Here is a 16,240-nt window from a genome sequence, read left to right as displayed (position 1 = left end):
CAAAGTGGCTGCGAGCGCGGGGTGGTAGGAAAGAGGCTTGGGTTATCCCAGGTCTTTATACATCGAGATTGCACGCAGACACGCAAAAATCCTTTTGTTTATTTTCGCAAAAACATTGTAGTGGTAACACTTATAAAGAGGTGTGCAGGCCCACCCACATACAAGGAAAGAGGCCCTGTCACATATCTAAATTTGGAACAGAAAAGGCATCTTTATGCTGCTGAGGAATTGTAAGGAAGATATTCCATGGGATGGTGTTACATGGTTTCCCTGTCCAGTCTCCATGAAACATTTTAGCACCTCTGCTGACTGCTCCAGATCCAAAAGGGGTCATGTGTTTGTCTTTTAGAATTGTATACTTACTGAAGTTTGGCAGTCACAAATTAGCCAATCCTATCCACAAAAAAATGGAAACGTCAGTGTACTAGTTCAGACTCTAAACCACATCACTGGAAGAAAGCCTCCCATATCTGTTTGGCATTCAGGATGGGTTTTAATGGCATATTTTCAACAGGTTTGACTTGAGATCCAAAGGCTCCTGGTATATGGGACCCACTCACATTCTCCATTTGCGCAGCATAATCCGAGAGGTATTTGCCATTGCAACTAGTCAGATTTTTTTGCTGTTGGGGAGAGACACAAAACATCTGCACACCCACGGAGTGCTGAAAGTAAAAGAAAATAGTAGTTCCCTTAATGAGACATTTGAAAGCACAGAAGTCAGCCAATCAAAAGGATGACAAAGAAGCTATGCTCCAGGGGCGGGCAAAATGAAAGAAGAGGAAGGCAAACCATTAAATAAGCAAGCAAATTGTAGTGATAAAGTCAACCAATGGTAAGCCGTGAGCCACCTATAAGCCCACTGTAAGTTCACAATAGGTCGTTCCTAACACTGACAGTTTAAGCTGTCTGGTTGGTAAGACCTAAAAAGTAAGCTTTTGACAGGCAGTACAAGCTGTTGCGCTAGGTTGTGTGTCTGTGTTTGAAGGAAGATGAAAACCTTTTTTGCAAATGACAGATTGAAAGTTTATCAAGTGAGCTTTAAACGTTCCCAGAAAGTTTGCCACCACTGCATAGTGTTTAAACTAGAAATGGTATATGCGAAAATTGTATATGTTTCCTCACTTACATTTTAAAAGATCATCTGAGCCCCAAAGTCCATGAGGTCTGCAATTTAAAGGGAAACATTATTAGTGTAATTTATCTTTTCAACTCAAATTGTTATGAGTACCAGCCACGACACATAGTTCTTTTGCTTTAGACGGTTCCTCCATGCCAATGGCGACCTTACCGGGGGCCTTATTTATGAGCCCGTGCGTCACTTTTACGCCGCCGGTGCGTCACTTTTGGTGACGCACCAGCAGCGTAAAAAATGTGCCTTGTTGCACCATATTTACAAAGTGACGCATCTAGGTAGATGCGTCACTTTCTAAACTCCTGCACCACATTATACATGCGCCAGGTATAATGTATGCAGGAGTGAGCGTTCTGATTCAAGAAAGGGTCATAGAAGTGACGCAGTGAAATCTATAAGATTTCACCGTGCCATTTCTAGGACTCAAATGCGTCAATATCTTATGCCTGCCTCACAGCAGGCGTAAGACTGACGCAGGCCCTTTCACATGGGGCCTGCCCCATGTGAAAGGACGCATTGCTGGAGTTGCGTCACTTTTGTGACACACTCCAGCAATGCGTCACTTTTCCGCCATACAGATACATCAGAAATACTGGCGTATCTGTAACTCCTTGCGACATGATGCGTCATACAGTAAATATGACGCATCAATCATGTCGCAAGGAGGGCAACTGAGAAGTGACGCATCGCTGCTTTCACGCAGCAATGCGTCACTTCTCATAAATGAGACCCCTGGGGTCTTAGAGTTTAATTGACCAATTAGGAGCAGAATTGTGCTTCTCGTAGGACGAGTAGAGTTGGAGAAGAGTTTGGGAAACGTTTAGGCTTTCATCTTTGTTGTTTCAGCACAAAACACTCTGGAATTTTTGTTTGTACAGTCAAGCACCCTTCTCATAGGCGCTGGACGTAGGGGGCTGGAAGGCTGCAGCACCCTCGGAAATATCCGTGCTGGATTTCAAAAGGTGAGTGAGCAATAGAGATGCCTTTAACTTTTGTGTTTATCTTATCCCACCTACTTGGGGGTGGAAAGACAAAGGTCAGGCTACGTCTTATGAAAAATTGCTGCGTATTTTGAAACTTGTGTTCACTTTTATTTCTCTGACTGCCAAGTGCGAGGATTTTGTAAAAGTGATCTAGGTGACAAACCTACTGCGGTACAGAAAGTAAAAGGAAAGGCTGTAGGATGTCAGTTTTTTTTCTAACACAAAAACATTTAAATACCAAATGAACTATTTGCATATTTCAAATTACATCAGCAATTGAGAAAGCATAAGTGACGAACATTTTTTGTAATTTTGAAGTGTGATCAAAGCAAAGATTTTCATGGGATCAAAACAAATCAAAACACTTACTTGGTGATGCACAAATTATAAATATTCGCTGAAACCTTCTTTCCACACATTAGCGTTTTTGCATTATATAGTTTTACCAGTAAAACTGCGTCTATGCAAATTTAGTGGCCATTTCAGTGTAAAATGTATTGTCTGTAAATGCCAGTGCCTTGTCTCCTCAATGCTTAAAAATGCACCACCAGCTACATACTACAACCTCGCAACTCTCCTGTTGAATGGGCGTGGCACATTTGCTACACTTGTGTTTTTTGAATGATGCTTTGAGTTACCACAATCTCTTTGATTTCAATGATATAGCATTGATGGCAGCACCCCCCACCCCAAAATTTGTACCAGCACCAATGACCCTTCTGACCACAGTGAGTTCAACTTCAAGAAGAGAAACTGTGAGAACTTTGGTATTGATTCGCTCAGGAGATGATGCCAATCACAGCCGAGTTCACCTTTTAAAAATGCTGCAGTCTTTGACTAAGGGAGCAAAGTGGATCAGAAGTAGAAAGGAATACTGCCTGGGGAAGAGCAGGAATAATCCCCCTTTACCTTACTAAAATGCTGGGAGATAGCACTCACATTCAAATTTTTGTCTAGTATTTTTTGTCTTCTTAATAATCATGCATGGGCAGAGAAGTGTTAGCGAATTGCAAGATGACTTTTCTACTGAACGAACAAAACGCTTTGTTCTTCTCTTTTGATGAATGCCTCACCCACCTGAGATTAAAGCAGTGGCTGCCATATAATGACTCTCTGTCCTTAACTGTAAAAATGGCCCTGATTTTGCTTTTTAAATTCCTTTGAGCTTATCACAGGGAGAATCTGTCTAGAAGAATGCTGACTAGCTGTCGGTATTTGCATTTACCTGGAATAAATCGATATTACCTCTTGATCTGTTGTCTAAAGGAGTACTGATTAAGTGCTTGCCGATGCACTTAACTGCACTGAAACTGATGTATGTCAGTACAACGCGATCTTTTAGATCGCAGTACTTGACAACGCTGCCATTACAACGCAATTTGTTACAACGTCTTGCGTTGGAGAGCGCGGATTGTGGAATATTATAATTTTATATTCCAACACCAGTCCACGTAACAGTAGGGAAGGCGTTGGAATATAAAATTACAATATTCCTTAACCAACAGCGCCATCCAGTGCAAGTCGTAGTAACGACTTGCGTTGTAATGGCAGCGTTGTTAAGGTAGTGCGGTGTAAACACAGCGTTGTAAAGGATGTTTCCCCACTGAAACATTGAATCACTTAGACTTTGTAACAAATCTTCAGACCAAAGGGTGAGTATGGGGCAGTAGTGCCCTTTTGGTGTTAAGGCAGACCACGAACCATGCCTGTATTATGTATATGAGTGCACTGCCCTTGTCTGCGCTGCGGGCACCAACAAATGGATGCACCAGGCACAGATCTCGTTAGTGCATCTTAAAACAGTTAAAGCGTGTAGCCACAAATTGGTGCCTGCCATGATGTTAGCGCATTAGTGAAGCAGCTGGTCTGTCTTTCACAGAGCAGGCAGCAGCACAGCTTGCCTTTGAAATGGGGTAAAGGCCCACTTGCATGTGGGTCCAGTACGCGACTGCACTCGCCTGCAAGGAGATTTCTGGGAGATTCACAAGACCGCCTTTCCTTCTTTTTTATAGTCACTGCTGGGGGGAGGAGGGGGGGGGTGCACTGGCTCTGTGCCCCCTCCATTGCACACAGGCAGTGTGCCGACGGAGATCTTCGCTGACTCTGCCCCCACATCTATAATACATTGCAGGCGCAGAGGCAAAATTTTCCTCAGTGGCATGGGGCCAAAAGTAAACCAAGGCTGTGCATGTATCTGCATCCCCTTCTTTAATACTAAATTGCCTCATGGGCACAGAAGGTGGGTATTGTGTGCCTCTCCTATGGCATATCTTCTTACCAATCTTTTGACTGGATGGCTTGTATCTCTCCACTGCTTACACTGCTCAGGTCTGTGGGGATACGCAAATGTTGACCAAATCCAGCTGGTAGAGAATAAATTTCTGAGGGGAGTTCTAGCAGTTCCACAGTGTGCTGCCACATTTAATTGTCACGCTGAACTTGGCCAACCCTACATAACGGATATTATCAGAATTCAACCTATCCTATTGTGGCACAGGGTATGGACTACTAACGAATGCGTTATGAATCGGGCCCTGCTACGTGACACCCTCAGTTTGGACCATGCGGACAGAATGGAATGGTTGGGATATGTTAAGCACTTCTTGACCGAGATTGGTTTACATTCATATTTCTCGGACCCATCCACAATGGACACTATTCCCAGGAAGACATTAAAAACCATCTGTCTGAACCACTTGCTGGATAAGAGGAAGAGAGTCGAAATCTTGAAACCCACAGTACACTCTCACCTTTCTACCCTCTGTGAGACTAATACTGTACAGCCATATTTATCCCTGTCCATGACTAATTATGATCGTTTTCTTTTAACCCGTTTTAGATTTTGTATATATTTTAGATTAGTGTCTTTTCCATCCATGAACTCTTGGAATCACACTTTGCCCGCTTGTTTGTGTGACGGCATGTCACAACAATCTGATATGCATATCCTTTTTTTCTGCAAATTTTATACTGCTATACGTAGGAAAACCATAGTCCCTTTTTTAAAAAACATGAATTTAACCAGATGCCGCCCAGCTTTTTTAGAAGTACAGAAAATGGACACGATTTTAACCGTTACTGTGATTTTAAATTATTTAAAAACTGTTTTTAAATTTAGGAAACAAATTCAAACTGAAACATCCTAGACTCCCTATCGACCTACCTCACTGCACTACTATTTATGAGAAGTAATTATTGTATTTTCTGTAATCATTGTATTTTGTTTATATGTCTGTTACTTTTATGGTTACTCGCTTTTTAACCGAATAAAGTTTATTGAACTGAACACTGCTTAGTATTCCTTAGACTAGAATATGGTAGTGCATTTCTCTGTGGTCTCCCCAGATGCACAACTGCCCCTCTAAGAGCATCACTCAACTCAGCGGCCAGGCTCATCACAGGTTCCAAAAGAAATTGCCACATTTACCCCGATTTCAAAGCTCTCAACTGGCAACCTTTAGGAGCAAGAATTCAAATAAAAATTACCTGCATGACCCACAAAGCCCTACATCACAACACCCCAAGGTATTTGGCCCAGAAACTGGTGCTCTCATGCGGCAACAGATCATCCAGGAGCGCCAGCAGCCTTCTTCTGAAGTCACAAAGGTTTGCCAAAAAGAAAACATATAACCACATCTTCACTGGAATTGCTCCAAGGATTTGGAATGCATTGCCCCCAGAAACCAGACTAAATCCCTCTACTGCCTCTTTCAAAAGAGAAGTTAGATCTCTTCTCATGATGAAATTCACATGATCACTTTATCTAACTCTAAGTACTACTAGCTGTATTGCAAGACATTACTTAAATACATTGTTTATTCTGCTCAACTACCTTACTTGTAAAACGCTCTGATACCCGCAGTGGTCCTGTTCGCGCTTTATAAAACCTGCAAATAAATAATAATAATAGAAGAGTTGGGGGACTGAGGTGTGAAGGGGGAAGCCACATAGAGGAGAGAGAACAAGAATAAAACACGTGCTCTTCATAAATTGCTAAAAGCGAAAGAAACCAAAAGATTTCCATGGACATAAGCAGTGGAGGGATACAAGTCGTCCAGTCAAAAGAATGGTAAGAAGCTATGCACCGGGAGAGGCACAAACACAAGAAGGGAAGCACAGCTATCAAATAAGACTCAAGCAAATGAGATTAACAAGAAAGCTACCTATTGAAAAGCAATGGGCAGACCCTAAGCCCACTCTGTTAATATTGTTCCCTAAAGGTCTTCTAGCGACAGACAGTCAGGTGAGACCGAACAAGAAGTATGCAGGAAAAATGAGGACAGAAGCATCATCACCAGATAACATTTCTGGTTAATAGGAAATGAGAATACTAATAGGGCCACATTTGCTTTCTGGAGCTAAAACGACATCTGCCTGAGAATTACACTCCTAGTAATTCATTCTATACAGCTGGCCCCTGGATGGTTCACTCAAGAGATGTCCAGTCATCCTTACTTGAAGCAGTTAAACCAGTTTCTTTGTGTTGTAGCTGCTAGAACAGAACAGAAAACTGACATGACTTCAGTAAATTGTGTGATATGGATACTGGCTAATGCTAAAATGCCATAATAGCTTTTTTCTATTTTGTATTGATGGACAGGGACTCGCAGATAACGAAACTGGGGTAGAGAGACACATATACACAGGAACAGAGACACAGTGGCACCGGGAGAGGGAGACACAGACACAGCAGAGGGATATACAAACACCTGGGCCCAGAGATATGGGACCCGATTCACAGAATGACCTTAAGACTAAATCCTAAACTTACTACTATTTTGGTATTCACAGAATGCACTTACTACTTTTGGCATTCACAGAATGCACTTACTACTTTTGGTATTCACAGAAGTTAGGATTTTGTCTTAAGTTTGTCTTAAGACAAACTTAAGACAGACTTAAGACAGACTTAAGATAGACTTAAGACAAACTTAAGACAGACTTTAGACAGACTTAAGACAGACTTAAGACAAAATCCTAACTTAAGTCTGTCTTAAGTCTGTATTAAGTTTGCCTTAAGTCTGTCTTAAGTTTGTCTTAAGACAAACTTAAGACAAAATCCTAACTTATGTGAATACCAAAAGTAGTTAATGAATTCTGTGAATACCAAAATAGTAGTAAGTTTAGGATTGAGTCTTAAATTCATTTTGTGAATCGGGCCCATGGGCACTGGGAGAGGAAGACATACACAGACATCAAGGGAGTAATTTAGATGGTGGCCGCATTATTGATCAACCCTACGCCTGCCTGGCAGAGACCTCTGTGCTGTGAAGGGGCGGCTCTCAACACTGATTTTTACAGACTCGGTAGGAAGTTTAAAGTGTCTGCTCAGAAAATAGATCATTTCTCAATGCAACACAGGCCTGGTTCTAGAGGGAGGGCCGAGTGGGCCAAGCCCACCCAAAGGAACCCCTGGCCCACCCAAGGTCTATTCTCAAGCAAAAATGTTTGCGAGTGTGTCTGTGTGCCGCTAAACACTGATAAATTGCCTCAATTGCATGATGTTGACCTAAAAGTTCCTGCAAGTGTAGATAGGTGTGTATGTGTATTTAGACAATTATCAGTGCCAGTTTTGGGATTTCTGCTGGAGTCGTGTGTAACCTGCAGAACACTCTTTTGAACTGCAGCATGGACTTCTTAGCATTTCATCCTTCTGAAGTTCATCAAATGAGAAACACTAGTTTGACAAATACACATTATTGCTCTTTAGAATACTTTATAATGCTACAATATAGCTAAACATATTTTTCAAAGACATATATTATATCAGTGCTGCATGAAGCACACATTTATGTTTGATGAAAAAAGAACGGTTTCAATGGAGTTTAAAGCTACAATGGAATGTAGAATGCAACTCACAGAAAAGAACAGGTATCAAACATACTGAATCACATCAGTTAAGATTTTCTTTAAGCATCGTAGTGTTATGCAACTGCCTTAACTATTTGTGAACATTGCAGGAAATCTCAGCTTATTGAGGATCATTCAAAAGCTGCTAAGAATTCTGTAAAGCACTATGGGGGAATTTACTATGATTTTGCGCCATGTTTGGGTCACAAAAGTGACACAAAATGGCGCAAAATCTTTTTTTCCTAATTTACTTTCCAGCACTTAACTTCTTTAGCACTGGAAATAACATAAACGAATGCGAAGCAGCGCATAGCCCTGCTTCGCATTACTTTGGGCCATGGAGTCATACCAAAGGTGGTGCATGGGCGTTCCCATGCAACAACCCATGGTTTCTCATGCTAAACCCAATTTATTAAATACAGTAGATTGGGTTTAGTTCGAGAAAACTGCGCCCTTTTAACCCCTTCCACGCTCATGACGAGCTGGGCTCGTCATGGCGTAGCCTCCTCGCACGCTGATGACGAGCCCAGCTCGTCACATAACATGCGCTTTTGAATATCTCAGCGCAGGAGCAGAATTCTGCCAGCTTTGATGCGGTTAAACTAGGTGCAAGGAAGGAGAAATGCTTGCGTTTTTCATTCCTTTTCCTACTTTGAATGCATGCTGCACTGTGCAGCGCGCGCACAGAGTGGGAAAAGCTTTCCCTCGTGTCTAGGCATAGTATTTTGTACAAGAAGGGTACCCTTTGTGTCCAAAATCTATGCTAGACTCACACACCCACACCCCAGTGCTATAGCGCTAAGGTGGTGCGTGGAGCACAACAGCTGTAATCCACACTGGCATACGGGAAAGGGGAGGAGAGAGCCGTATTATTTAAAATATAGCGCTCTCTTGCTCATTCCCTGGTGCGCAATGCAGCGCATCCTCGCGGGAGGCTGCGCTGCGTTGCATGTAGATTTGGTAAATCTCCCCCTATAGGGAGAGATTTACCAAAATGTCTTCCAATGCAGCGCAGCCCCCCGCACGGCTGTGCTGCATTGCATGACAGAGAGGGAGCAGGAGAGCACCACATCTTCAGATATGGGTCTCTCTTCCTCATTCCGTTGCACCAGCGCTGATTTCAGTGGCTGTGCGCCATGTACACACCTCAGCGCCTTTCATGCGCACTTATGAGGATGCAAACCACTGCCCTACCCTGCTCTGTCAGCAGAATAGACCCGCCCGTCCCATTCGCAAAGCTACCGCAACAAGGAAATAATAAAATGATTATAACTTAGAGTTATTATCATTATCTTTTTCCTTGGTGACATTGCTTAAAAGCAGAGGGGCGACGCTCCTCCACCTTAGTCGAGGAGCCACCACTGTCACCGGGCATGGCTATGCTTAGCTGGCACTAGACAAAAGACATGGTCACTGCCCTTGCCCTCTAACACGTACCATGCTATTATCACCAAAATGGGTACTTCCTGCAGCATTTCTCATATGGCATGATATGCACCCATTCCCTAGTCCCAGTACTGCTGCAAACAGTACCGACTGGGTACTGAGATGGGCCAATGTTTTGTTCAATTAGGCCAAACGGTAAACATATGAAGCTTTCACTACGTAGACTTGTCAAAATTGGACATATATTGCCCATGTCTAAAACAGTAGATCTTTCTTAACGCTTTCATGGTTTTTGGCCCCCCACCACATCCATCATTTTGGCCCACCCATGTCCCTTCATGGGCTTCCCGGTTCCAGAATCCTGGAGCCGGGCCTGATACAAAATATTAAAAGCCCTGACACCTAGTGACGTTTCTGCCTGTGTGTGGGGGCCTTTCTACATCCCCCTGCCTGTGTTTGTCATGTCTCACATGGTAGACATGGGGAGAGAAAATGGGTGATGATTGTCCAGCCCTAAATAGGGAAAGGGACCATAACTGTGATCTAGTGACCCTTTGGTGGAAATGCCACTAGGTCAGAGGGTTACATTGTAATCTGGAACCTCCCCAACTCAAAATTGAGAGGAAGAGCAGGGAGTATGATGGGTCGGCGGACTGCCAATTTCCGGAAGTCCTCCTGCTCCACAAAACTCTAAATCAGGATCGAAGACTGGGAAATACAAACTCACATGTCCACCTGAAACTACAAAACTGTCGAGATCTCTGTCATGGAATTACCTCTGTGCCCACCATAAACAGTAGACTGTCTCCACAAATCTGCCCCATCCCAGCAACATCTTGGCCATTTTATTTTTCACAGGAGAGTGACATTGTGGGGCATATTATCAAGGCGGCTTATCTCCGCTTTTATGGCTTTAAAAGCCAAGAAAGCAGAGATAAAATTATCTCCCTATTACCTAGCTGTCGCTAATACCAGTTAGCGACAGCTTGTAGGAGATAGCGACCATCTTGGGCCCCGCTTTGCATGTCAGTGAAATTAATCACTAATGACATGCAAAGTGGGCGTGCCAAGATGTTAGCGACTGGAAACAGTCGCTAACATCGCTATCTCCTATTACCAACTTTTGGAGATATTCGGGCAAAGCGCGAATATCTCCAAAAGCTAACACGTGCCCTAAGCAGTTCTTAGCCATGTTATCCAATGGGAGGTGGATAACATGGCTAAGAGCATTAGCTCGGTAATGCATGAATATCGCTGACTTTTCAGCGATATTCATGCATTTCGGACGATTTTTTTCACTTAGGAGATAAACCTTGATAATAGCAAGGCTCCTAAGCGATAAAAATCGCCGCAGCACGGCGATAAAAATATTGACGCTAAGCCAATCGCTAGTTGTTGGTAATATGCCCCTGTAACTTTAAAAATTACAGAGGCATCAGTGACATCTATAACACAGAATTTTCGATTCGAGACAGGGCAGCAAATATTAGGCCACAATTAAAACTAGTGGGGCTGGTATACAACGTTTACAACAAAGTTTTTACCACGCACTACCACTACAACGCAGGCATTACCACGCATACCATTACAACGCATTGCGCTGGGGGGCGCTATAGGATAGGGAATAAGTATAATTTTATATCCAACACCTTCCCTAGTGTCCACGGGGACTGGAGTTGGAATATAAAATTATACTTACCACTATCCAGCACCTCTAAGCGCTATGCGTTGTAACGGTATGCGTTGTAAATACCGCGTTGTAATGGTATGCGTGGTAAAAGTATGCGTTGTAACGTCTTACATCCAGTGGGGCTACTTACAAATGATCTGCGTGTGTGTATATATATGTATGTATATATATATATATATATATATATATATATATATATATATATATATATATATATATATATATATATATATATATATATATATATATATATATATATATATATATATATATATATATATATATATATATATATATATATGGTTTCTTATCATACAGTGTAGGGTCAGCCAGGCTATTCGTTTTTATCTGGCTCACAGAGAAGCATCACCGACCACACCTGACTTTCCAAGGCTTGTTTTTGTTTGAAAATGTCATTTCGGTGAGGATTTGTGCTTTCGTTTGACATTGCTGTGCACCTACTCGTCAAAGGTTTTTTTTCAAGACAAGAACCTTTCAGATCTGGTGACAGCCGAACCCGTTTGTTTTTAATTTAACCAAATATGTACTATACATGCTTCCTTGCAGGGGCTTTAAGGCACCCCTCTCGTTCATAGGTCTGCTGTAGTGTCATTCACATTTTGCTTCCAGGCAGCACAGCACACAGCATGGGCAGAGGGCCAGCCCACTTTGGCCATTGGCTAATCAGATTGAGTGATGGCATTTACTCTTTCACAATCTGCACGCCTACGCAAAAAGTAGCCTCCTTCATTGTTAGGGAGTACTGGTGCAATGTGTGCTTTTACAAAAGTGCATATTTATTTAGGCCTTTAGGCGAAGCTTTTTCTCATACAATGTGTGTCATCATACAAATCCCTTCACAAATAAAATAAGCTTTGGCAAAGCCAAACGTTTATCAGTCAATACCAGACCAAATTGGGGGTTCCAAAGCTTGTTTCCCTTGATTTTCTTAAAGTGTTACCTCACTCCAGCCTATCCCTTCAGTTCCCAAACTGGCTTTATTGATAGGTGCCCTTCTTGTGGAGGAAAAATAAGTACTGGAAGGACGAACACGACATCTGCATCATTTGCTTTCCATTAAGAGGCATCATATGTATCTGAAGATGCATTAAGGGTGACTCACGGGACAGGGAGACAGTACACCTTACAGTGAAGCAAGGATACATGTGAGGAACATCTTTGTGGTCCAGCAGCTCTAGCAGGGCGGGGGAGCCATCACTCTCCTCTTCTTACCTCACACCTTACCTCATGCCACCAGTGCTCCTGCTCCTTGGCGACATCAAGGGGTTTACCAATAAGGCCCTCTACTTTGGATACCGTTTTATGATGGTAAGAGCCATATTTTCCTTGTTTTCCTTGAGGTGCTACCTCACTTCCACATATCCTTTTGAGTCGTTATACCGGCTGTCTTTGATAAGAGTCCTCCTTGCGGAGGTAAAAGAAAGTTCTGAGAGAATGTGCAAGACATCTACATCATTTGCCTTCTGCATTCAAACTTCATTAAGAAGTGTAAAATCTGTCTGGAGATTCACTACAGGTGACCAGTAACCTATGGACAAGGACACAGTCCACCTCATAGTAAAGCAAGGATAAGTGGGACGAGCATCTATGCGGTCCAGCAGTTCGATGGAGGATCATTGTCTTCTGACCTCGTGTGGCTAGGTCTGACTCACCTGGTGATCTTCACACCTTACCTCTTGTCACAGTGATTTCACCCCTAGGTGGAAACAAGACATTCTGAATCAAGACACTCATGTCGAAGCACTCGTCCAGTGAGTCCACAACCTCCCATTTAACAATAAGGTATCCTTTGCCATCAAGCTCTATCTAGAAACCAAGAGCTTCTTCGTTCAGGGGAGAATCTCTTTTATCACCTACAGCTCCCCGGCGTCCAATTAGAAGGGTAGATGGAAGAGTGCGATAAACATTTCCTCTCCCTATGAGCCACAACCTGACCAATGTGTCTTTTACTGACTGGATTTTGATCACCTTCACTTTAACTGAAATATACTTAAAATGTTCACATTTAGTATCTAGGTGGGAAGTCAAAAATGCTATTTGGTTGACTAAGTCCATGAAAATAGTACCCTGTGCACAGCTTTCCAACATGCTCCTCATCCAAAACGTGGTCCTGTTTAATCTCAGACCCACAGTTTTCTCGCATCTCCTCCTCTCGCATGTTGCCTTCCATTTGGCATCACCCCCTCCAACTTACACACAGGACCTTGAATAATGTGATCCCTCTTCCAATCTCATTAGGGTCAGATTCCTTACGTAGTACATCCGACAGGGATTATATCCCTTCTGCTCCATCTGAGTCAGCCACTGTTTGCCCTCCAGCCCCCTGCATCTCTCCTAGCTTTTGCCTTCTCTCTTCGACCCATGCTCTGGCCCACACCTGAGATTTCATTCCTTTCAGGGGGTAGATTCAGCTCCATCCTTGTGCTCTTGCTAAAGAAGTAGCCAAGAGTCAATCCCATTCAGAAGCAGCCATCTTGATTCCTGTTGCAGAGCATGCAGGCTGAAAATTGAGGGGCATCCTTTTCTGCCGCATAACTTTTGCTTCAAAGTCATGCATTTGTGAAAGCGGGGTTCGAATTTCTGCTCAGTTTCCCTGAGTGGCTTGCGTCGGAATTGAGCTGCAGGAGCCGGCATACATCGAAGGCTGCCCGAGACTAAGGGGCACCATCGAAAAAAACAAATCCCTTCTATCCACACCTACTGAATAAGAAAGCTATTAGGATAGAGTGTGTGTGAATACCATGAAAAAACAGTGGTCCCACGCCGTGGGTCTGAGGAACACTACAATTTATTTGTTTCAAATTTTGGAGTGTGTGGTCCTGATGAGAACTCCACAATAAGAAGAGTTCGAAACGCGTAGACCTTGTGTTTTCAAAGCCATAAGAAATCAACTAAAGAATGCAATTTTGTAGATTTTAGATTCATGTTTACATTATAATCTATGGCTATATATAAAAAGTTTGTTTTTTGAAAAAATAATTTGATCGATGATTGTAAATAAGAATGGTATGATTGAAAGTATGTTTGAGAGTGCTTGACTGAGATCTGTAGTGATAGTGAGTGTACTTGTTTGGAGGGGAATGTTTTATTGTACAGAATGTCTTTTCATATATTGTATGTCATAAGTTATTTTGAAATGTAAAAAATTGAGAAAAAACGATCAAAATAGTTCAAATGAGGTAAAATAAAATAAAACAAAGAATTGATTCAAGAAACTAAGGTCCCCTCACTTTATGTTCCAGTCAAAGGTGAGATGAAAAACAGACAGTGAATTGAGATAGGCAGCATTGGCGTTTCTTTATTATATAGTACAGTTTCCCTTGTGGCATTCTCCAGAGGATACATCAATCTTGCTTGGATGATCTCTGGGGATTCTACTGCTTATTGAAAATGCCCTCACAGGAAACACACAGCAGACAGTATAATACCAAGCTAATTGTTAACCTGTGCTAAGTTGAGAGGTTGCACCCTATATCTGGCTCTTGGGTGTTTGTCAGTGTCAGCTTCTGATGGGCAGTCCTGGCACAGAACTCTCCCTTATCATTGCTGTAATTCTAGGATCCTTTGCCTTGTAACTGGAACTCAGTTATTCTCAGAACTTTCTCTTAGTACTGACTGTGGCCTGAGGTTACTGCTTACTCTCCACCAGCGTTCTTAACCTCACTTTCTGGCCCCTACTCCAGCATAATTTTGGGACTGTGCACATTATTTTTATCAACCTTCACCAGCTTTGAAGTTTGCAAAGTAGGTGAACTGGTGAAGATTTTGAAAAGGAGGGAAAAGACTCAGCGTGACAACAAGAATGCACCCTCAGACATGCAAGTCTGCTAGTGTTCCACTTCAGAGTCACTTACACACCTACCATGGTTTCCAAACACACCACACACGTCTCCTGTTTCTGCTGCCAAGTGTCCCAGGGTGGGACTACAGGCAGTAGGCATTCTTAACACATTACCAAGTGCTGCTATGGAGTTTCCTTATTGCCACTAATGGTTAAGACAGGTCTAAGTGACAGTGGCAAGACACATTCCTTCAGCCTAATATTCAGTGCATTTTGGCATGACATCCACTTTGAGGGAATAGTGCCAGGGGAATGTGAAACTATGCCCACCCCCTTCTTTGATATTGCAAGACACTCTGTCCAATCATCTTCCATGCTGTGTCAAACAGCAGAGTCAATCACATATCATGAACCAATCAAGGATTGATTTACATTGTGAAATTCACACTATCACCATTTACTTTCTTTTCTGCCATATCATTAACATTTAGAGGTCCAATCAACTTAGCACTTGCAGCTGATCCATTCATTTGTCCTACTCCTGTATGAGATTCTGTTCTTCCACACAGGGTTGACTAAGAGAGGTTTGGGATTTGCTCTAGGTTAAAGGTCATGTGAAGCAACTAGTTAGTGCCCAGTAGGACATGGCTGCAACATGAGCTATAAGAACACGGCGCACGGTTACCACGCACATCAATTTTCATCCAACCCGTGGTTGCCGGTTCGCCATCACCGAATTTATCTATCGAGACAGAGGCGACATTTATCCTTGGCTCACCTCTTATGGTTTTTAAAAAAGAACGCTGTCTATCGTATACAACTGACGTCATCCAGAACCTATATATACTTTTACTTCATTCCGCAAAGTAAAAGAAAGGACGCTTTCTACTGGTCATATTTAACGCGATAAATACACAAAGACCTGAGAAACAACACATAAAGATATTCTGCACATTCCAGCCATACATTTTCATCAAATGAAAGGCACCAACATATTCTAGACCGAACAAACAAGCTATTCTCCTGAAGAAGGTCGTTACTCGCCAAAACGCGCATAGAGACTGATGACGACATTAAATGGACTGTATAGACAATAATATGTGTGTTTTAACCATATGAACAGTATTTAACAAATATTAATCTGTATTGTGTTTTTTCATGATACTGTGCATATGTTTTATGTTTTTAAATACTTAAGGAGCGACATTTATGTTAATGTGACCAACTCCTGATTTGTTTTAAATTTTTGATGTACTGTGTTTGAGGTACATGCTGTAATTTTGAATAAATATATATATATATATATTTTTTTTTTTTTTATCAAGTAAATTGTTGTGGTCAGTGAATTGAGGCTTCTACTCTATCCTCAGTTCCTTATCAAACCTGAACATTTT

The sequence above is a fragment of the Lissotriton vulgaris genome, chromosome 9 (genome assembly GCF_964263255.1).
Source record: "Lissotriton vulgaris chromosome 9, aLisVul1.2, whole genome shotgun sequence".
Taxonomy (NCBI): Eukaryota; Metazoa; Chordata; class Amphibia; order Caudata; family Salamandridae; genus Lissotriton; species Lissotriton vulgaris.
The sequence above is the reverse complement of the archived record's forward strand: the minus strand, read 5'-3'. Positions refer to the sequence as shown.